Here is a 24,512-nt window from a genome sequence, read left to right as displayed (position 1 = left end):
TGAAGGTAAAAGGATGTATGATCTGTTTGTTACATTGTATCTCCACCATCTGGACATTGAAAAATGTGCATAAAACAAATCACATAATAAAGAGTGTCATTCAAGAAAACTGATGTACCCAAGCAGAAGATATGCATAAATGCAATATACTTGCTATGTTACATGTTGAATTACTTAAGTTGTCACTGTGTGCATGACTGTGATGTCTGGTAGAAAGTGAGTAATTCAAAGCCTTAGAGAAAGCATAAGTCTTCTGGATCAGCCCCACACTGTTTCCAATATAGTTCTTGGTCTACCTTAGCTTGTACTCACTTATTTTGAACTATTAATATTTTTTTTCTATTTTAGTTTACTTTCATTCCATTTGTTAGCTTTTGTCTTTTGTAACTTCATTTCTAAATGTGGAAGTGGAGTGGTTTAAACCTTGGAGTGGTTTAAAATTGGTAGCCTGTGCTTCAAATGGCAATCCGTTTTGAATTTTTGCTCAAAATTTTAAAATTTGGTTTTCACAAGTCCTTTAAAAATAATTTGAAAGACATATCTAAAGAGTATATATATAACATACTATAAAAATGTAAGGTGACTGCTTGAAAATTGTTAATTCAAGGATCGAAAACACAGAAATCATAGAAACGTAGAATGATTAAGGTTGGAAATGACCTCCAAGTTCATCAAGTCCAAATTCTGTCTGAATAACACCATGCTCATGGTGCGCACCTTATCACAATGTGCCATGACTACTCATTTTTTGAACACTTCCAGGGATGGTGACTCCACCACTTCCCTCGGGAGACTGTTTCACCCTTTTAGTGTTAACCACCCTTTCAGTGAAGAAATTTCTTGTTCTATCCAACCTAAACCTCCCCTAGTGGAGCTTGAGGCCATTTACTGTTGTCTCACTGCTTTTTACTTGGGAGAAGAGACTGATCCTCATCTCACCATACCCTTATTTCAGGTAGTTGTAGAGAGTGATAAGGTTCCCGCTGAGCCTACTTTTCTCCAGGCTGAACAACTCCAGCTGCTCCAAATAAAACTTGCTCTCCAGAGCCTCTCACAGCTCTTCTATTGCCCTTCTCTGGACTTGCTTCAGCACCTCAATGACCTTCTTGGAGTGAGGGACCCAAAACTGAACACTTGTATTTTTTCCTTCAGTGGATAGAATATTGCTTTTAGTGCTTAGTGCTTTTTCAGTTCTTGATGCCTCCTTCAATATAAAATGACGTCGAACCACTACAGGTTGTATTACGCTGTGTATGCGCTTATAGTCTCCTGCCAGTACGTGGCTGTTTAGAAATAGAGTACTTGCCTTCCTGAACACTGTTTTTTAAAATAAAAGAGTTTGTATATTTGAGTGAAATGAATGTTGTGAAGAAGAAATTCAGCTGAATACAATAAAAATGAGAGGAAGAGTACTTCATAACAGCCATAAGTGTAGTAATGCTGCAGGTAGTAGAGTCTTACTGCGAGGGAGGGAAGCACTATAATGCTGGTTAGCACATTAAATCTTAGTTTTCCAAGATTTCTTTTCTGACATTAAATTTGTAATGAAATAGCTAGGCTTGTACTAATTTAAGAGAAGTAGGCAGTTTGACCATTTCGAAAGTCTCTGTAATGTCAGTCGACTGATAAAATGTTGCTTCTTGGGTAAAGAAGCAGGAAAAAAATCTGCCATAAAACCACCAGCAGTCTGCTTTTACATTTTGGCTTTTGTTGCAAATAATTTACTGTATGTGATGATTTTACTCCACTATGTATCACAGTGAATACCCTAGCTAAACTAATTCTCCTGAATGATATTGTATTATTCTGTATTTAAAAAATAAATATATGCATATATTCCATGGAATTTCATGGATACTTACTTTGTATTTTCTCTAAAGCCCTCTGTTTTAGATACTTTTTGTAAAATATTTCTCTTGTTTCCTGAAACATGGGGTTCCTACATCTCTAAAGAGTTTGCTGTCAGTAACCTTGTGTATATCTGCCACATCACTCTCAAATCAAATGTGATCTTTATGTTAGTGTTTGCTTCATGACTGTTGATGCTACAGAATAGCAATTAAGCTCTCATACCCACTGAGCACTGGGTACCTTGCCTAGAGGGAACCCTAGGAATTATCTGCGAATTTATTTGTTTCTTTCTCTAGGAATGCCTGTCTTTTCTTGTCTATACTTGGCCCAGCTTCCATCTTTACCTTTCGTTCCTCTCCATTATCATTTACCCTTTACCTTGAAGTAGACAGTTGATGCTGTCTGTCTTGCTGTTAATTTCTGTAAAAGCATACTGAGTGTCGTACACTTTGAGTTAGCTCCGGGGATATGTGAGCAATTGTTTCAGGCCAGTTTTGCCATTTGAAATTATAGGGACTGTCAGTGCTGCTCTTCAGCAGCCAAATCCTGTTTTGCAGCTAGCCTATTTGTTATTCACCACTCTCTGTCATTCAGAGCCAGAGAGTTGCCAGAACAAAGGCAGGTTTTGTGCATTGTTTCTTGATACTGAGCCTTCATAAGCAATAATTTTTTAAAAATACATTTTTGAACCTATTTTTATAATCCATTTTATGATAAAGCATGGGGTAGCTAATAGTAAATGTGGGCTGCCCTACTATGCTACCTCTTCTTTACACTATTTAGGATGTGTTTTGTTGACTTTTTTTTTAAATGAGCAAAACAAAATGGAAAACAAATATAAAGGAATAGATTACATTCTAGCATACAGCCATACCAAAACTAGATATTACAATATAGGAGCAAATGGTTCTAGTTGTTTTAAACATTTTCTATCCTTGTCCTCTGTCTTCTTCCCTCTTGAAATAGTAAGAAACCCAAATAATCAGAATATCTGCTGTTTTCAGAGATCCAGAGGCATAGCCAACATTATCTTTGATGTAACATCTCCAAAGGAATATCAAAGGAAATAAAAAGTCAATTTTTTTTTAACAAATTAAAAAGCATCTGTGCAAATGTGAACATATTGGTAGGCTGTTTTGTATTGCTTAGCTAGTATGTGTACTGATTGCTGTTAAACAGTTTTAATTCACAGGAAATTTTGGGTTGGAATCAGTATGTCTCCTGTCAGTCTTCCCATTATTAGATATTCAGGATATACTCATTTATTCTAGAGTAAAAAATCAATATTTGTATTATAGTAGCTCACACCTTTAAAATTGTTTTATGCAACTGTCTCACATTTGCAGGTTAGTGGGGTTTTTTTAGCATGCCAAAACGTTTCTTATTTCTCTAGCTCTTTTCAATAGGTTATATGTCATGTACCATCACTGCTGAAAATTTACATGACAGTGAAATTTTCATTAAAAATTAATTCTCTTGAAAATTATTCCTTAATGGTAGTGGATGAAAACACTCTAAATAGAAGATTTATCTGCTTTGTTTTTCATAGGGGCATGTGAAAGAAAAGAATATGATATGCTCTGTTGAAATCACTTCTATTTTAGGGGTGTACAGCCATGATATTGTAGGACTCTAGCTGAATTTTCATGTGAAAGCAAAAGGCCTTCCAGGCAACTTCAGTGTGGAAAGCATTCCACAAAGTTACCATAATCTGTAGTTTCTCCATGCTGTCTCTCTGTGACTATATTTTTTCTATTTTTTTGAAGTATAAGTGAATGAAAAAGTAAGATTGTCCTGGTCTCTTTTGTCAGAGAGGCAGGCTTTCTTCCTGTATTTTGTATTCAGTCTGGTTGGTGACATCCATCAGATACTTTGAGTTCAAATAGCCACCTGGAATGACAATTTGTGATTATCAAACTATGAAACAAATGTGTTGAATATGGATGTTTAAGCACAGGTTCTAAAATGAAATGGCTGGAGGGTTATACCTTACCATATCAGACCTTATAAAACAATGTTTTACATAAACTACAGTGTGCTAGCTGATTTGTGGACATATAGTTCAGATGGTCTCTGTTCCAGTGGTCTCCCAGTTCAACAGCAGACATATGGAACAAGCATGAATATGGGAAATACACATGTGCCAAAGTAAGTACTTCTAATCTCAGTGAAAATGTTAGGAACAGATAAAAAGGAGGCAAAGTTGCTGAGAACTGATGGAATGAGGGGAGAACACATGAAAGTTCTAACAGAAGTGCAGAGTTTCAGCTGATGACAAGTTGGAACAACTATGTGATTTGTAGGAGAATTTATGCTGTGAATGAGTGTGGTGTCAGCTTCCATCCCAACACAGTTTAACAGTCTAACAGTTTATCCAAAGCAGACAAAGCTTAGGTTTCTAGCTGAGTTTAGCTTTATTTATTTTTGGCTTGTTCCATTTGTCCTTGGGTCTCCAAGGGAAACTTGGGTGTATGCTCATGCTTTTGAAAACCTGTTTTCCTTGACTATTTGTATATATGAGGCTTTGGGTCATAGAAAACAGGCTGGATTCCTTTGTGTGTCAAAGTCAATGATAAAACTCAGTTTTACTTCAGGAAGGGAAAAGCTTTTCCCCAAGTACCTAGATAGTTTCTGCTTTCAAAAGACTGTTAATTACTCAGCTTAATTATAAATATGAATTACAGCTGCATGAAAAAGTCTCTGGGGGTAAAAAATTCAGAGTGACCTCTCAAACATAAACACAGTCTTTAAAAGAAAGAGTAAGTACTCTCTTGTCTGTTATTTTATTTTAATAAAAATAGGACTTAAAACTAGAATGAAATGAAATCTGTTCCTACTCTAGGGCCGAGGAATTCAAACCAACAGGTACATTTAGAATCATTAGCATATGTTCCTGTACCTATACATTTTGAGATGTCAACTCTAAGATCAAGTTTTGAATATAATGCATATCAACTCAGTAGTAAAATACATTATCTCCTTTTGGTGTTTTTTGATGTTTTAAAACGCTTGGATATTAGATTGACTTTGTCCTTATAGGCAGTTACTGCAATACTGTACTGAAACATGCACTTAAGATGCCTTGTTTCTTTATCTGTAGAGTTTTCTATTATTTTTATATTTGAAATACTATTTCTCCAACAAAATAGAGGTAGAAAATGAGTTTTGGAATAGCTGAAGTTACCCTGAAGCTTTTGATGACCTCAAATTTGTATTTGACAAGTGAACTGAGTATAACCACAAGTGTACTCTGAGTGAGGAACATTATTTTGAAAAGAAATCTACACTGTGATGATGACTGATCTACAAGCCTTTCAGTATCTGGCTGAAACCATAAAGTTTTTTTAGAAGGCTATACACTTTAAAATTTGCACCTGAAGGCAAATAATAGTGAGCTTGAAAGCCAGAGATTATAGTGTTGAAGGGTACATCAATTCTGAAAATACAGAGGTTTCTCAGTGGTATGGCACTGAAGAATGGAAGCAAAGCAAAAATGTGTATGAGCTTTTAAAAGAACGAGCAAATATTCTCCTGCCTGTCATTCTATTTTAATGATGTATGGAACCTCAAAAAGGATTAAAGACATTTGAGGACACTGCTCATCTTCTGTGTTCTAATGTGCAATGAAATTCATTTGTTAAACTGCAGTGTAGTAGGACTACTGCAGCTGTGTTTGTGAAAGAGTAAAGAACCACTTGCAGTGATGTGCACTAGTGTTGCTATGTGTTTCTGGTAATACAAAGAAGTATTGATTACTTTCAATATTTCCAAAAATATTGCTGGAAGGACTATTGAGCAGAATCATTATACCATACATACATTCATGTGCTAACTAGCTCATTGCATGCATTCACAGGCAATGGGAGCAAAACAGACAGAAATCTTGAGACAAGTTTTAAAATATTTTCAAACTGTTTTAAAACTATTAATGAAATAGCTTTTAGTGGCACTCTTGATTTTAAAATAATGGTAAACTAAAAATGATACAGTAGTTGATTACTGTAATATATAATTCCTTATAAATGTAGTGACTCATTGTCATCATGTACAAAATAGAATTTAGTGTACATGCTTTAGTCACAGTGTTTATTAGATTTTTAATAGATATATTAGAAGAATGTACTTTTCTGGCTGTATAGTACATACTGTCAGAATAAATTGCTACAATGAACAAGATCGTATTACAAACTGTCAGTTTGTATCTTGCAATGGTGCCATACTATCAAGTCTTATGCAAGATATGGAAAATGTTAGTTATGCATGACTATAAATAATGTCTGAAGACACAAAGAGACATAAACATGTTTGCTGATATAAGTGTAGTAACTACCAAGGATTAAATATGCCCACTGTGTACAGAATTTAAGTAATGTTTTAGAAAACCAGGAGAAAGAAAACTGGCATCAGGTTTGTATCTTAAGAAACGAATTCGTAGACAGCATAATCCAGGACAACTTATCTCTTATCATTACATGCACAAGGTAGTGCGTGTTGTTACTTTTTTTGTATATATAGTGATTGAATACGTATCAAGCCAAGGTATTTTTAAATGTAAATTTAAAACTGAAAAAATTTCTTCCATGATTTTGTACCACCTTTGTGTTTGGGTTGGAGGTAATTCCAAATATCAGTACAGCAAGGTGAAACCTTGCTGTGGCCTTTCGATACATAAAAGAAACTTCTAAGAAAGACAGGAAAAGACTTTTAGGCAGGACTTGCAGTGACAGGACAAGCTGCAACAGTTTTATACTGAAAGAAGGTAGGTTTAGATTGGATAAAAGGAAGATTTTTTTACAATGGAAGTGATAGAGTACTGGAACAGGTTGCCAATAGAACTTGTGGATGCCTCATTATTGAAAGAGTTCAAGGTTGGTTGAGTGGGGTTTTGAGCAACCTGATCTAGTGAAAAGTATCTGTGCCTGTGGTGATGGGGCTGGAACTAGAAGATCATTAATAATCTCTTCCAAGCCAAACTGTTCTATGATTCTAGAGGACCAGGAATGGGGACTTTCAAAGAATAAACTTATGATGAGGTAATCACCACTGATATTGCTGAGGACTGCTGTTTTTAAAAAAAATGTATTTAATGTGTATGTAGTCAGTAACACAGGAAAATTTATTCAAAACTGCTTTAGAATTATGGATAATAAGAAGGTAAATTTCTAGAGGATTGAATAATACCACTTTATGGTCTCATAAATCATACCGGTAATAATTGCAGTGATGCTTCAGTTTAAAATATCTTACTCTGGACACAAAGGTGATGCAAGGTTATGGAAGAAATTTTTTTCTCCTATAAATTTGCATTTAAAAAAGTGTGCAACATTCCCTTTCCTCTAGTCACTGGGGACTATCCATGACTACCATGACTTTTCAGATATGATGGAAAGTGGCTTGGCAGCTGTATCAGCTGATTCCTTCAGGACACTGGGATGCATCTCATAGGGTGTCATGATCTTGTGTATGTTTAGGTTCCTCAGGTGGTCTTGAACTTGATTGTCTCTTACAATGGGATTGACTTCATTCCTCCAGTTTCTGTCTTGAAATTCAGGGACTTGAGAGATACGGGAAGATTGATTGCTAGTGAAAACTGAGGCAAAAAAAAATTTTGAGTACCTAATATTTTTTTTAATCTTCCTTTTCTAACCAACATGCCTGTAGAAGCCATTCTTATTATTCTTTGCATCCACTGCCAAACTCAGCTTCAGCTGCAACTTAGCTTTCCCTACACAACCTCTATATTCTTCCTAGGATACGTGTCCCTGATTCTGCTGTCTGTACTTTTTTCTGTCTTTCAGTTTGGCCAGGAGATCCTTTCTAAGCCATGCTGGTCTCCTGCCTTCCTTGTCTGAGTGCTCACGATGGGAATTGAGAGCTCTTGAGCTCTAAGAAAAATGTTCTTAAAGGTCTCCCCATTCTATTCTGCTCCTTTTCCCCTGAGGGCAGTTTCCCACGGGGTCCTGTCCACTAATTCCTTAAATAACTAAAAGTTCAGGCTCCTAAAATTCAGGGTACTGACTTTAATCGTTGTTTGGCCTGTCCCCCTCGAGATGGTGAATTCCACCAGGGCGTGATCACTTCAGCCCAGGCTGCCATCGATCTTGACCTCTCCGGTTAGTTAATCGTGACAGTAAGCGACAAGTGCAGTAACACTTCTCCTCTGTCACCTGGCTCTGTGTCACCTGGGTTAAGAAACTATCCTTGATGCTCTCCAAGACTCTCCTGGACTGCTTATATCTTGCCAAGCTGCTTTTCCAGCAGATGTCAGGGTGACTGAAGTCCCCGAGGTGGATCAGAACGTGCCAGAGTGATGCTTCCTGTAGTTGAAGTTAGAAGGTTTTGTCAACAGGCTCCTCTCAGTGGGGTGGCCAGTAATAAACACAAACCATGAGGTTTCCTTTGTTGACTTGCCCTCTTATTTTCAGCCACAAGGTTTTGACCTGTTCATTGCTGTTTTTCAAAGACAGGCCTGTGGAATCAGTCCATAGAGGGCAAATTGCCTGTCCCTCCTTCCTTGCCTGTCCCTTCTGAACGGTTTATAGCTACCATTTGGAGTGCTGCAGTTGTGTGTTTTGTCCCACAACTTTCAGTGATGGTGATTAGATCATAGCTCTCCAGCTGCACAGTCACTTCCATCCCCTTCTACTTGTTACTTATGCTGTTTTATAGAATTGATGTGTTTTAAGGATGCAGTGATGAGTAATTGATAAATTAATTATTTGGACATAATAGGAAGCAGTTCAAAACTCAATTCAGTGAGAATGTTTAGCTCTCAAGAGGTTAAATTTATATTTTTAATACTTTTAACTACTTTTTCCTGTCCTTTTCCTCATTTAAAGTTCTGTGCCATGAGGCATTGATGTGGTGATTCTTGGAACATTACTGTGAGACCTGTTCCCTAAAGGGAGTAAGGTCCAGTTCAGGTTATAAGCTTGAGAACCTGTCTACATGAATAGATACTGGTTTTCCTTCAGGAAGCTGACTGCTGTTTGAAATAATATTTGTAAGGAGCTGCTGAAGAAAGTAATAAATTGAGTTGCACAGCAAATTCTGGGGATTTAAAGTAACTGAAGTTAGTGTTCATTTTGAAGAAAAAAACTAATGGCTGAGCTGCTGTCAAGGATTACCTTTTTTTTCTATAAGTTGAAGTAGCTCTCTGTGAGCTTTCTATATATTCAGTTTCCAAGAAAAAAGGTGAGGTATCTGTTTTAGATAAACTTTTATTAGTGGAAAAATGGCACATTCTTTTAGAGACTAATGATTTTTCTGCCGTTGTTTACAGTGGTGCTTTTTTAACAGTAATTTGTTTCATGCTGCTGTTTTGTTTTGGATCCCACTGTTATCAGAAGAAGGTATGGTCTCTTAGACAGCCACAGCTTCAACTACGGATGAGTGTTTTAAATTATCCCAACTGACAGAGAACATCATTTTGTCTCTGGAGGAGTGGCATGTTTTCTCTACGTAGTGGTGTGAGGTCATTTGCTAGTCACATCCAGTATGTTTAACTGTGTGGTCCTGAGGAATGACTGTGTGTTATTTTCATTACTAACAAGCATTACATCTGTCTTGTCAGCTCTGAACTTAAGCAGCTTACTTATTCCTTGCACCTTATCACAGCAGGGCACTTGGCAAGCTGAGAGACTACCCTGTCCAGGTCTGACAAATATAAGTCATAAAGAAATGTCAACATAGTAAGGATGGCAATGCAGTCTACATCATCTTCCAATTTCTCCAGTAGCCTATATTTTACAGAGTGACACTATGACAGAAAAATCTGTTGGTGGAGAGTCAGTGTTACTGTCTGCTTTTTTCAGCAGAGAGTGGTGTGTGTCCAAAGGTGCTATAACAAAATCACACATAGGTTGGCATGGAGTTCGTAAAATGAATAATGAATATGTTAACTTCATATTCCACAGAATTTGACTTCGTGGAACTGGGCAGTTTAAGGGGTATATGAACACAAGTAGAAGCTGTAGAAGATATCCCAAACTGGATTTGAAAGATTATATATTCCCCTGCTTTTTGGATATCAGAGCAATAGTAGAAGATATGTTCTTAAACAAGTGTAACACAAATCAACTGTTGCAAATGAAAATGAAAAAACTGTTGCAAATAAAACCTTTGTTTTAAAGACCTTCTTATCCTGAGGAAGAGATAATACACATGAACCTTTAGTCTTTTGCATGGTGTCTCATGTTTGCCATCCCTTTGATAGAATGGTAGCTATCTATGTTATCTCTTAATGTTAAGGCAGCATGTGTTGAAATGATGGCTGGAGAGAGTGAGAGTGGAACACAGAGAAGAATAATTCACATTACCTGATTCTGTATGATATTCAGCCAACCATCTGGTCTATAACTTACTGGTTTTCTTCTGCAATATTAAAAATAAATTCCTTGATGACAGAGGCATTAGAGTCTTGCAGCTGGGCAACACTTAAGTGATTCTGGAGAAATTCCAGATCTTTGACTAATAAGGCTTGACTTATATTGCAGGTGTCCTTCGGTTGTAAGCCTTTTGCTTTTTGATCAGCATGGAAGAGTATTTTTATCTTTGTGAGAGGTCTTTGGTTTTTATAACTGATATCTGTTTGCTGGCTGGTTAATTTTGCTCCTATAACACAACTTGCAGTGTAACCTATAATGTGCATTTTCCAGTTCAACATCATAGTTTTTAGACACCCCATGTGTCTGAAAAATACTGTGGTCACTGTGAAAGGTACCTTTGAGATAACTGTCATATAAGTCTCTTTACCCTTAGGAATTTTCTGTTTGCAATAATCGAATTCTTTAATTAGTCATAGTAAAAATTATATCATTATAGCAAGTAGAAATTGGAGAGCTTTTAAAGAGAAATTGAAAACATGCAGCTCTCACCTGGATGTGCCTTGTTAGGTTAATGGGAAATGTAGGAAATGAAGGTTTACTGAATGTGTCCCAGAAAAGATCTGCCATCCCTTACAGAATCACAGAATCATTTAGGTTGGAAAGACTTCTGAGGTCATTGAGTACAGCCTTTGACTGATTACCACCTTGTCAACTAAACCATGGCGCTAAGTGCCACATCCAGTCTTTCCTTAAACATCTCCAGGGACAGTGACTCCACCACCTTCCCAGGCAGTACATTCCAATTTTTAACAACCCTTTCCATGAAGAAATTCCTCCTGTTGTCTAATCTGAACCTCCCCTGGAACAGCTTGAGACCATTTCCTCTTGTCCTAAGGATTGTTACTTGGGAGAAGAGGATGACCCACACCTCATTACTACCTCATTTCAGGTAGTTGTAGAGAGTGATAAAGTCTCCCCTGAGCCTCCCTTTCTCCAGGCTAAATAATCCCAACTCCCTCAGCAGTTCCTCATATGACTTGCTCTCTAGACCTTTCACCAGCTCCATTGCCCTTCTCTGGACTCACTCCAGCACCTCAGTGTCTTTCTTGAAGTGATACCTTTCTTAATACGGGGAACTACAGTTTAGTTTAGTTTTTTGGGTACTGTCTTTCAGTCTTTTTGGGTGATTTCCTTGTTTGTGTAGCTGAGTAATTGTGACTCGCATACAAGCAGGTATCAGAGGAGTACTTGCTGACCAAATGTCTGTATAATTCAGAGCTTTGTGCTGTCCTAGAGAGCTTCTAGTAAATTACAGGCATTGCCAAATATATATGACTCAAGCTTTTTTCGTAATTATTATCTAAATAAGTGGAAAAAAATGAAATCATGGAGATTATAAGACAGGTAAGCAACATAGAAATAAGGGAGATATACTAGATATTTATCCCTTGCTATCAGATTGCTTTAAAAGAGAAAAATTAAGATCAAGATCCTTGTCAACCTGAGTTTGATTAAATGATCAGTGAGCAGTCAGTGGGATTATGGATGAGACCTGGTGAACTTTCGATGTGTCTCATCTATATGAAAGGAGGGTTGATATTGCAGAGTGATTTTTCTTTTCTTTTTTTTACTTCTTTTTATTTTATTTTTTTTTAATCAGAAAACATCACCCAGTACGGAACCTTGAACTGTACAGGACTTTGTAAGCAAAGCAGCTAATGGCTAAATATTTTTGACCTTAATCATTATGGAGAAAAAAGAGAGAAAATTTGAAGTGCAAGTGAACATTATATCTAAGCAAAAGGAAGAAGATACATAACATAAAGCTACTCAGAGGGATGATTACAGTCCATGTAGTTCATTTGGGGTGGCCAGATCTATAATTTTTGAGTGGTTTAGTTTCTAAATTTTTTTTTTCTTCAGTGCAACAAAATCTGAGCATAAAATGTCTTCTGTGTTAGGTTTTATTGTGGAAATTTCCACTATGCATAGGTTTATGGATCTGAGCTGAACTGACACTTTGCTGACCCGTAGTCAGGGAAGTACTTGAGGTCAGATGACCTTAAACTTGTGTAGTTATTCTGTAGGGTGGTTTTAAAGAATAAGGAATGACCATAGTGTACTTTTAAGCATATTTGAGAGCTTAGCAACATCTCACCTAATGTTTTTTTGATTAATGTTTTAACTGAGAATAGAAGTATTTCTTACAAGCCTGGGATTTTCTTTAGAGCTGTGTATATGTTTTATACTCTGAAAAATCAAAGTGCTACGTGGAAATAGGAAATTATTTTAAAAGCAAACAAAAATATTTAGTTCAAATTAAAACTTGACTTCAACTTCTTTTTCAAACTTTAAAAAAATTTGATACATTTAGAAAGTAATGGTTTCCTTTTTTTGTTTGTTTTTTTTGTGGGGATTGTTTCTTGTTTTTCATTGGAAATTTCATGTCTTTCATTTAGAAATTATCAAAATGATCATTTGTCATTAGATTCACATCCTGGAATTGTTTTTTATTGTGTTTCTATGTCACTGATTTCTCTTTCCTAGGAACTTTTGGTATCATTTAGATTTAAGTATAGCTTCTGTTAGACATTTAAAATCTTCCTGCTCTCCTTAAGATTTGATGGGAAGGTCAGATTACTGCATTGCATAATCCTGAGATCCTTCAAAAACTAAAAGAAATGATGTTGCTAAATAGAGCAATCAGTTTTATGGATCCACATATTTAACCATGAAGAAGGAATGCACACTTGGGAACAAGAAAGTCTAATATAGTGAAATTTTAAGAATGAGGGGATTGAAGAATAAATATGTGAATGAAAGTCTTTTCTAGACTAACCACCAATGTGAACAAAAAAGTAGCTACATTAATATTTTTAACAGTCTTTTCAAATTCAGCTCTTGTTATAGATGCTGGTGCTGTATTATGGGTGTAGACAGTAGTATTTATTTATTTATTTTGTGGAAAGGTTATAAAGCACAGGATTTTCTATATTGTAATTCCTTGGTAGGTTTTTATTTTAACATAATTAAGAATGTGAATATGTAATTCTGTGCAGCAGGTTACAGCTTGTAACTTAGAGAAGGTTTGGAGTGCATCATGTAGGCCTTTTGGTGAATTATCTGGATTCTGAATTTCTTAATTTGCAGTTAAATTACTTCTTATCTAAACAGAAAGCTTCAAACTTTTCAAATATCTGCTAAGTGGCAAATCTTGAGAGGTAAACTTGAAAAGGGAAAGACTCTACATAAGCAGAGTGATAATTTGTGGGCTTTGCTAAAAAGTCTTGTTATAGTGTTTGATAAGTCAATAACCAAGGTGAGCTGCTCCATAGCTGGCCAGGTCTGCAGTGGAGCAGATCTTGGTGCATAGCAGGGTTTCCTGAGGCAGGGAAATGCCAGGCCAACAGAGACACCCACCTGGTTCTGGCAGCTCTCACAAGAGATACTGATGAGGCCTCTGCATTGCCTGAGGAACTGCAGCTACCTCTGAACCTCTGCATTAGCCTGTAGAGTGTAACTAGGGCATGGCACAGCAGTTAATGCAGAAGGATGTACAGTTATAGTGTCAAAAAGTGAGTTCAGTTGGTGGTCATCACCTTCCTAAAAGTTGTTTAGCTATGTCATCTACCTAGCAGAAAACTATGTCTTCTGCACTCACCAGAACTGATGTGGCTACTCAGAGAGAGTTCCCATGAAAACATGCAGCTCTTCTGATCTCAGGGTGCAGGGCGTATGTTGCATTAAGAGTAAGGCCAATTTTTCTGTTGCCTTAAATTTGGCAAAAAATAAGCTCCGTTGCATTCTAGGTGGTCCTCTGATATCAGAGGGACTAGGTGATGCTGGGCTTAGATACTACGTGATGGCCACTTAAACACTAAGCAACAGAAATGCAGAGCCAAGTGACAGTGTAAACCTGGTTGGGTTCAATGAAAACTACCGTGATTATGGATTCACAAATAGTGTGATACACTAAACGCCTGGTCACACCCAATGAACTCTCATGGCTGGACTAGAAGTACAGTCAGGTTCAATAACTCATGGCCAGGTGCAAAATAGTGTAGTTTATTGAGCAACAGAAATGTAGGTTCTCATTGGATTGCAAGTGATAAATAGACTGTCTGCAGAAGCACACATGAATACCTAGAATATGAATAATACAGCCAACAAAAAATACATCCAATTTTGAGATGACTATGTAGCATTAAAAGTATAATCACAAACAAGCTTGCTTTCTGAATTTCACAAAGAAGCACTCAATAGAGCTCACTGTTCGAGTCTTACCAATAGGTGTCCCTGTGGGGGAGGAGATAGGTATAGCCTGTCAACCATCCCAGAATACAAAGGTGGAATCTCTTCTGACCTCCCTCCCCACTTAAGCTATATTTATATTGTTGTCTTCCAAGGAGGGGAAAAGGTAAAGTTACAGTTGTTGTAATTTCATGTTTAGGTGGAGTTTGATTGACTTTAAACATTGGCATATGTGGGGGGTGAAAAGTAATATGAGAGCCATGGTATGAGGTGTGACCAAGCAGATACCTGCTTAGTCTGGTGTCAGAGATTTGGGAGGAACTGAAAAAGTTAAGGAGCATTAGGGAGTCTGAGAAAGAAACAGGAACAACCATCAGAAAATAACACAAGATCAAGGATATCCTATATCTTCCCACCACCATGCAGAAGGCAGTAACTTAAAGGAAAAAAATGAAGAGGCAAGTCTATGCTCAGGGGGGCAGACAAATGCCCTCCTTGCCAACCTCATCTCTCCGGGTGCCTTAGTATCTGAGTGCGACGCTCTGGATGTGAAAGGCCAGTCAGTTAATGATGTGGATGATGGTCCATCTATGCCAGTAGTGTTTCCAAGGTCAGAAAGACCTACATCTCATATCAAGACCACCTCCGTGAGGAAGAAAAGACAGGTTATAATTGAACGTGACTCTTCTGAGGGGAACAAAAGGTCTACTATGCTGGGTGGATCCTCCTCTTTGCAAAATCTGCAGCCTCTCTGGGGCCTGGATTAAGGACATCACTAGGAAACTTTTTAGCCTGGTACAGCCCTCGAATTTACTGCTCTTCTGTGCTCTTCTGTGCTCTTCGATGAGGCCTCAAAGCGTAGTCCAAGGGCAATCAAAAGCGACTTAATTCAGAATATTAATTAAAAACTGACCTTTCTTGACTTTTTAGTTTTGATTGCAAAAGGTTTTTTTATGGTTTTTTGTTCAGGTTTTTTTAGAGCATTTTTACTGCTCTGCTTTACTGAACAAATTGTAAACTACTCCTTGAATCTGTCCGTCAACTTTCTGTACACAAGTGAGTCCAATGCAGTTTTATTGACCATTACTACTTTTTTCTTTTCAGTCTTCATTTATATGGGAGACAAAATTCTGGTGTAGGAGGTTAACAATTGCCATTCAACTTCTTGGTGATTATTTTTAATAAAAGGAATGTTTGAGTCCTAGCTACACTGCAATTTTAATGAAATAATGAGCTTCCTGACTACAGCAGACTGAGCTTTGTCTGATTCCTACAGTGATTAATTGACCATGTCAAACTTTGCAATCTAGCCTAGTGAAATATTTTACTGTGAAAGTTTAATTTTCATTCTTTGTTTATGAAAGCAGTAGTACTGTCACATTGTGTTATCATACAAATGCCATTTTGTGTGATTTGTTTTAATGAGTGTCACTTGTTGATATGTTTAGTGATTTTTGACCCATATTTAGTGCCAAACGCTCAAAGTGTTCAGAAATATAATAAGTCTGACATTATTATTTTTTCTTAAATCAACACATAACACATTGGCAGTTATATCTCATCTCAAAAGTTGCAGTGGTAGTTTGTTAGATATTGTGGGGCTAAAGCACCCTGCTTTTTGTGAAATCTTTTCTGGAGAACCTCATGATTTTTAAAAGCAAGTATAAAATTTTTAGAAATACTCATTTGTGTCGCTTTTCTGAAGAATCTATGAAAATTCTTGTACTGTAAGAACCTGTATTAATTCATTCGTATTTGAAACTGAAGGATATACAGGACATTGCTTCTTTAGAGCAAGAGTAGCACTATTGGAGTTATCATTTCTATATGCAGGGTGAGATTAAAACTGAATATTTGGTAGTATTCTAAGAGAGAAAATTAGTTAGTTATTATAAGTGAACTGTCTCAAACCAGTGTTTTAAAAAGAAATAAAAGGACTGAAAGTTATACCATAAATGCACTATTTGTTTAATTCAGTATCAGGGTTTTTGTTTAACAATGATAATAATATGGTAAAGCTTATCAGTAAATATACTTTCTTTTTTTTCTTACATTTCTTCCACTCTCTTGAAAGCTGGTATCATTATACTGGTTTGTAACTTCAGACTGAATAAAAAGCTAAGATAATCCACTATTACAATTAATTCATTCATATATATCCATCTGTGCATACATTATGATTATTATTCTAATAAATGAGGTTTTCGCAGATTCGTTAAGGTTCTTGCAATCCTTAAAATTCCACCAATAAAAAAAGGGAGAACCTTCTATGTGTATCATAAACATTTAGTAACAAAGCAATGAAAAAATACAGAGATCAGATGAGGTAGTCTGAAGGAGAACTCCACAAACGATGTATAGACATCTGTCCTTCAGCACTGACTAAACTGCTTTACAGTTCAGTTCCTGTTACTACTTTGCTATAATCACCTGACTCACTCAAGACAGAATCTATTCAAAGCTTCCCAGCGCTTCAAAAAAAAAAAAAAGGGCTTCAAGTCATTCTTTGAAACTGATCTATGTGGTGAAGTAAACTGTGATACCAAGCAGCAGTCACATTCAGGCTATTACTCTGACAAAATATCTCTTCTGATAAGTAAAGGACAATTATGGTACAGACTGTCACTGTAGAGTTATGCAGTTCTATGTGTTTGACCTGTCTGTGCAGCTCTAAGAAATCTTCAAAACCTCCATGACAATAAGTATAATTTGATTGAATAATAGCTATGTTGCCTTTGCTGGGAATTAAGAGAATAGTTCTTAGGAGTTGCATGCCTTTTGTCTAAGAACGAAACTCTCCTTAAAGGTGTAAATCAGTACTGGATACAGCTGGAATTCAAATGCAAACCTGACAGTCCCTCACAGCCAACCAGGAAATAGAATGAGATATGTGATATAGTTGGCCTGGCTTTACAAGAGTTGTTGCAGAATGATTCTAAACCTGTTTTCTGGGTTTTTTTAATAATCTGCATGAAAATGCTAAAATGATCAATTTTTTTTGACCTTGGCTGGATACCAGGTGCCCACCCAGCCGCTTTATCACTCCCCTTCCCAGAGGGACAGGGGAGAGAGTAAGGTGGGAAAAAAAGAAAACAACTTGTGGGTTGAGATAAGACAGTTTATTTAAAGCAAAAAGCAAAGCGAAGCTTGCGCACATGGAAGTGAAGGATAGCAGGTTTTATTCTCTACTTCCCTTGAGCAGTGGTGGTCGGCCACTCCTGAGAAGCAGGGCTTCAGCGCAGGGTTTCTCAGCAGGCAGCTGTTAGACAATGAATGCCCACCCCCCTGCTTTGTGCCTTAGCTTTTATATCTGAGCTGACATGGTATGGTATGGAATATCCCTTTGGTTAGTTTGGGTCAGCTGCCCTACTTGTGTCCCCTCCCAGGATTTTGCCCTCAACTAAGGAAGGAATGTTACAGTGTTGGTGCCGTGCTCAGCAGTAGCCAAAACACTGGTGTGTTATCAATACCCTTCTAGCTGCCAATGCAAAGCACAGCACTGTGAGGGCTACTGTGGGGAAATGAACTCCAGCTCAGCCATACTCAATACAACACATTTTTGCTGTTTTCTTCTGTTGTGTGAAATTGTGAATTTGGTAACCCTAAACTTTCTTGGTTTTGCCATGGAATAGAATGTGCAATCTGCAGAGATTATGCAGAAGAATTTTTAAACTTCAACAATCTATGCAGCCTCTCTTACTGAATTATGAGCCAAACTTATCATAACTGTAGATAATTTTTGTATTTTAGAGTTCATATATCATAGAGTTCAGAATTACCATGTCATGCAGTTCAATTAGCAATTGAGGATAAAAGGCTTAATTGACTTCTGTACAGCTGGGGCTGCTGACTTCTGACTTCCTTGAAACTCACATAATGGATTCGCAAAACATTCATTTATTAAAAAAAAATATATATGTAGTGACCAGCGACAGAACCCAAGCCAATGGCATGAAGTTATGTCAGGAGAACTTTAGGTCGAATATTAAGAAAAGGTTCTTCATCCAGAGGGTGGTTGGGCACTGGAACAGGCTCCCCAGGACAGTGGTCACAGCACCAAACCTGACAGAGTTCAAGAAGTGTTTAGACAATATTCTTAGGCACAAGGCATGATTCTTGAGGTGACCTGTGTAGGGCCAGGAGTTGGACTTTGGTGGTCCTCAAGGGTCCCTTCCAGCTCAGAATATTCTGGGACTCTGTAATATAGTTTTAACTTACTAAGAAAAACAAGGTTTGCTGATCATTCTGTTTTTCAAATAAAACATTCATCTTGAAGCAAACTACATTTCCTGCAATGCACCAGCATTTTAATAATGGTCACAGAACTGTGTTTCACACTCATTTACCACAGTGTAGTCCATGGAATTTCATTATTTGTACAGTGTTACAATTTTTACATAATTGCCAATTATTTATATTTGTAAAGTAAACCAACAGAATAGAAGGAAAAGAAGCAGGAAAATATAATATTGATTGAAAAAGAAAAAACATACCATGAGTAATACACAGAACACATATCATTTGGTGTTACTGAAAATACTGACAATACTCACAGAGAATTCACCTTCAACATGCTACACAAAATATATCTTGTAATGCTGTTATGTGACCATTGTGAAAATTATGCTTCAAAAGTTATTTTGAAGGAATACTTTTTTACTAACAACTTGATCTTACATAAGTTAGGATCAGTTAGTTCTGACCTCAAGAAAGATCTGATTCTTAGCTTGCAGGCCTCTTCATGATGAGCATACCAGACATGCCCACCCTGGAAGCTCAAAATACAAAAAAAACCTATCTAGATGTGAAATAAGCACACCGCTACAAGACCTTTGCCAGATTCATATTTTCTCTATGAAGTGTATAAGCCTGGATGAGCACTGTCGTTAAAAATTCCAGTTATTGAAGAATAAAGTTTAGATATTCTCTATGAAAGACTTTGCTGCGGTGTCCTGCTGGGAAGGCATAAAGGAAAATGACTCATTTAAATGTCTATGTATTTTTTATACTGTTGGTGTAGCACAAATGAGAACTCGAGCCAAAATGACACAAGGGTAGCAGGAAACTTCAAGCCACAGAGCCAGAAAAGTCTTGCAGAACCAAGTTACCATGACTTGTGTCCCATAATGCTGACATCTGACTCACAGCTGGATCATGGAGTGTGCAAGTTGTTAGTCAATTCCTGAATATATAGCATAATCATAACTTCTAAATGTTGCCTGTCCATGTTTTTATAGCTTTTGAAGGATGAGTGCTTTCAATATTGAATTTCAGTTACTCGGTTTCAATATGTCTTGTTCAGTATGGATATGTTCTGTATTTTATTCATGGCACCGTTTTCTTTTCAAGTTGGGTTTTTCTTTTTCAGAGTTGCCTAATCCTTGTTTCTTTATTTGTACTGTCTAAAACGTGTAGGAGCCCTGATCTCTGAAACAATAGCATTTAGCACTTCAAAGATCATGAACCCCTTTACATATTGTTTATACTTCATTCACGTACTTACTCAATTTTTGTTGTGCTGTTATTCCTAACAGTCGCTGCTGAGCATTTTTCCAAACCTATCCACAGTGAAATTCTTCCTTTATTTTAAGAACCTTTTGAATTTCATATTTGTGGTAAGAAAATAAAAAGATAGATTGTTTTTTCAAGCCATCAAATATATCCATCCTTCAAAAAGAGGTTATAAATATTGATGGATAAATCTTGCATTTGTTCTTTGTCACAATGTTATTGAAAACATTGCTATCTTCTAGCTATGTTACAGTGTGGTAATTAGGAACTTGGGCATAAAGTCAAAATCACTAGTAATCACTTGTAATAAATATTATCCAATTTAATATATCTGAGATCTCTTAAGCCACATAGCTTTCATGTCCTATGAGGTAATACATTAGCATGATTTTAGAATACAATTAAGATATTGTTTTTAAAGGTAGGACTGTGAGAAAATTCTGTTGGATTTCTCTAAGAATCATATTTTTATATAATTTAAACATATTTCATACATTTTATAATGATAAAGCAGAAAAAACCCTTCTCTTTTAGCGTATCGTACAAAGTCTTAGGAACAGCTTTGCTAGTATCTGATCATCAGATCTGGGAAGATAAACTTAAGTTATGGGAGTCACAATGGTACAAAAGTCTGTTTTCCTGAAATTCACATTGTAGGTCATTGGTGAAGAGCCAGTTTTGAATAACACTGCTTTTCAAACTGGAGTGCATTCAAATAGGGGACTAATTTGCATTATAACAGGGATCTGTTATGTCAATATCATCTTATCTTGCATCTAATACTTAATGCTTCCTGCAAGTTATGACTTACACTAGCTATAACTTTCATATTTTGCAGAGAAGAAAAAGAGAAGTAGAGCAATCAGTGTGGAAGCAGGAAGGGAGTTGTGAAGTAGGTTGTCATAGGATGGGAAATAAGACCTCAGCAATAACTAAACAAACCATTGTTACATTATCAACCCCATTTTCAGCAGAAGTCCAAAACACAGCCCCATACCAGCTACTATGAAGAAAATTAACTCTACCCCACCCAAACCAGCACATGGAGTGATGCAGTTTCTTGGCCCTTTCCCTTTGCTCCTCAGGTGATAAACCTGAGGTGTCACCTTGGTCTGTTTTGTGCCTGCTTGCTGGTATGCTTGCTGGACTGAGGAAATGTCCTAACCTAGCAGATCTGAAGCATGCACAGCTCTCATTTGCAACTTAAAAAATCACTCTTTCAAGGAGTAGGACAGTGATTCCCTGCCTAAGGCAGATCACCTTCCCTGTTTTTGCCTGGCCAAGCTACATGCTACAATGGGTAGGGGTAATTTAATATTTTCCCCTTACTGATACACTATCTGAGAAGTCGTAAGAAGGAAAAAGCCCCTTTCTCTTCCAATTGCTGACCCTGGAATGGACACATCTCGTTGTTTGTACCCATATGAATATTTAGCTGTGTTGTATGTGGGTGGACTGGTTAGTTGCCGCTGATTGTTATAAGGTATTTCTTTGTCTTTGCAAAGCACAGCTGAAGGTTTTCTAGATTACTACTCATAATTTCTTTAGGTATTAATTGCTTTAGCTGGAAATAATTGCATATAGTTTTCTTCCCAAATAAATTGTGTATTCTTTCATAGTTTTATATCTGGCCTAGTTTGTGTTGGGATAGACTTCATTTGCTTCTTAGTAGCTGGTGCAGTGCTCTATTTTGGATTTGAAATGAGGATAATGTTGATAACACTGATGTTTTGGCTGTTCCCAAGTACTGCTTACCCTTACTCAAGGACTTATCAATGCCCTATAACAAGCGAGGAGGTTTACATGAAGATGTGAGGGAGCATGGCTCAGATGGGTGACCTGAACTGACCAAAGAGCTATTCAGTACCACAGAGCATCACACCCAGTATATAAACTGGGAGAGTTACTTGGAGCAGGGGCTGATTGTGGTTTGGGGACAGGTTCAGGATCAGTCAGGAGATAGTGAGAAACTGTACTGTGCATCACGTATTTTTCTTGGGTTTTATATTCTCTCTCTCTCCTTTTTAATACAACTGTTATTATTGGTAGTAGTAGTAGTAGTAGTAGTATTTTCAATTATTAAACTGTTCTTATCTGAACCTCTGGGTTTTGCCTTTTTTCTGACTCTTCTCCCCATCCTACTAGGGAGTGGAGAGGAGTGAGCAAGTGCCTAGTTGCCTGATAGGGTTAAACCATGACAGTTTCTTTATAAGAGGAGTACAGAGGAATTATCTTGATTTCTTGGCTGAGGAACAGTACCAATTCTTATTCCATAAATAGCAGTCTTGAGGTACTCCTGAACATGCTAGAGAGACAGCAGTTCTTCTGGAAAAAAATAGAAATATGTGTCCCTGTTAGGTATGTCCCAGACAGCTACTGCCCAAATAACAGTAACAGCACTTACCATGTGTTTGTGTAGATGCAGTAAAACACAACACGAATTTCATTTCTTTCTAGTGAATGGAAAGATTTCACAAAATACTAAACATCTTTTGGGACAATTATATTCACTGACTTGGGTGTCATGAAATTTTTTCCTGTTCTTGGATGTGCAAAAAACATGATGGAATCTGAAGCAGACAGTTTTCTAAAGCATTATACCACATGCTACAGAAAATCTTGTCAAGAGGTAGGTTGTCAAAAGATAAAACACTGCAGGCCTCACCTATTTTCTCAGCTGTTAATGAATACTTAAAGTTTTTTTACAGGAATATCAGTACGCCTGCTTTTTTAAATTGTTGACAAGTTTAAAAGCTAATTTTTAAATTTCATTTTATATTATAAAAATAATTTTGCTTATTAGGAAAATCATGTTTAAGCTTCTGTAAATAAAAAGACCATTGAATTGTCACAGATGTGTCTAAACCTGAAAAAAGCTTTATCCTTCCAAACTCAGTGTCCCAGTGTACTCTGCAGCTGCTTATAATTTGGAACAAAACTGGATGTGTGCTGCCAACCTTACTCCTTTGTTTTGTAAGGAACTCCATGAACATGGTCTCTAAGAGGACTTGTAGCATCGTCTGTTCAGGCCCATGTAGTAAATAATTGGGAAAACAGGGGTTAGTAAATTAATGGGAAAACATGGATTAGCATGAGTTATATGCATTTCTCCCTCAGAAAGAGCTATCTCATCCTTGTAAAATAAGGTTATATTAATTCATTTATGTGATACTGCATCCTGTTTGAGAGAGCTGTATATACCAATCAGTTAAATCCATCAGTTGCTCTCCATGGAATAGAAAATGTGCAGAATTTATATCTAGAAAAACTGACTGATTTACCAAGTGTAGGAGCTTCTTTATTCTCCTTTTTGATTTTCGGCAGAGATTTATAGGGGCATTTAATTAGTCAAAGTTTTAAAATATTTTTCTAATGCGGAAAAGAAAAAGGGTATGAAATTTGTATTCATTAATGAAGGCAGCATATTAAAAGAGTCATGTGAAAACACATAATAGATACTTAAAACATTCTCAGCCTTGCTAAAGCAAAACCAGCATAATCCTTTCGATATTCTGTTGTAAGTATTCTGTTTTCATGAAAAGCTGTTTTGCTGGAAATTCATTGTGGCAGAAAACAGCATTATGCATTTGAGCAGATGCACTGGCTCACTGCGTTAAAGATGGACACCTGGGGTCCTGCATTAGACTTGCAGAGAATATGGAAATATCGCAGATGAAAACAGATAGATTGAAAGTAGGTGAGTGTGCATTTTTAGATTCTCTAATTAACAAACTTTTGGCAATATGAGTAGGTGGATCTTTACATTCTCTAGAATTACTGTTGCAGATTCTTTTTGTTTCAATGCACAGTTCTATAGGGACATGAAAATGAAATTTTTACCTTAGAGGTCTTCCTGAAGACCTCTGGTATCTGAACTACTGGTAACTAGCATCTGTAAGGAATGTGACATAGTTATCCTTTTTTATCTGGTAGTTTTGATCTCTCTTTCTATATCTTTCACTTTGTCCTAGCCTAAAGCACAGGTCATGTTATTCTTTACCATACTAATTCTCATGTTAATCATCATGTTGTTTCTGCATATTGACAAGTGCTTGAAAATAATAATTATGGTTGCTCTTGTTTGAAGCTCCACACTTCAAACAAGCTTATATTGGTTTTCTATGTGGACTTTTTTTTTTTAAATCTTTTATCTTGCTATATAATTTAAAGCAAGCACTGTGGCAAAATCAAGTGTTTCAGGTAGTACATGCTGATTACATGAAGGCCTACTTATTTTGCCTTCTAAGGCAGTGTCAATACAAGCAGAAGAAACCTCATGAAATCTTAGCAATGAAATAATATATGCTATGGTCAACACTCTGCCCTGATGAAGATCTTTCCAAACTCAAGTGTCCTTGGTCAGGGTTCAGATTTATTGGGTTAATTTATTGAAAAACTCGCACTGGAAAAGTCATGAGGCAATGCAGATACACAATGTGTATCTGCAAGACTCACAGTTCACATGCCTGCTCTAGCACTTGCCACACTGCTAAAAGGCAGCTGCTGCTTTGTTGCGTGTTGTAACATCAGGCTGGGTACGTCTGCTGCTTTCTCTGCCTGAAGGTGGAATCA

At 36.8% G+C, this 24,512-nt stretch overlaps 1 protein-coding gene across 3 annotated transcripts in view; it reads left to right on the top strand.

The window, feature by feature from the left end:
* The window catches only part of KDM4C (lysine demethylase 4C), a 260,355-nt gene that overhangs the window by 185,276 nt on the left and 50,567 nt on the right, over positions 1 to 24,512 (top strand). The window lies entirely within an intron of this gene.

This window comes from Manacus vitellinus, unplaced genomic scaffold (genome assembly GCF_001715985.3).
Source record: "Manacus vitellinus isolate BGI_N305 unplaced genomic scaffold, ASM171598v3 scaffold_18_pilon, whole genome shotgun sequence".
NCBI lineage: Eukaryota > Metazoa > Chordata > Aves > Passeriformes > Pipridae > Manacus > Manacus vitellinus.
The sequence above is the reverse complement of the archived record's forward strand: the minus strand, read 5'-3'. Positions and strand labels throughout refer to the sequence as shown.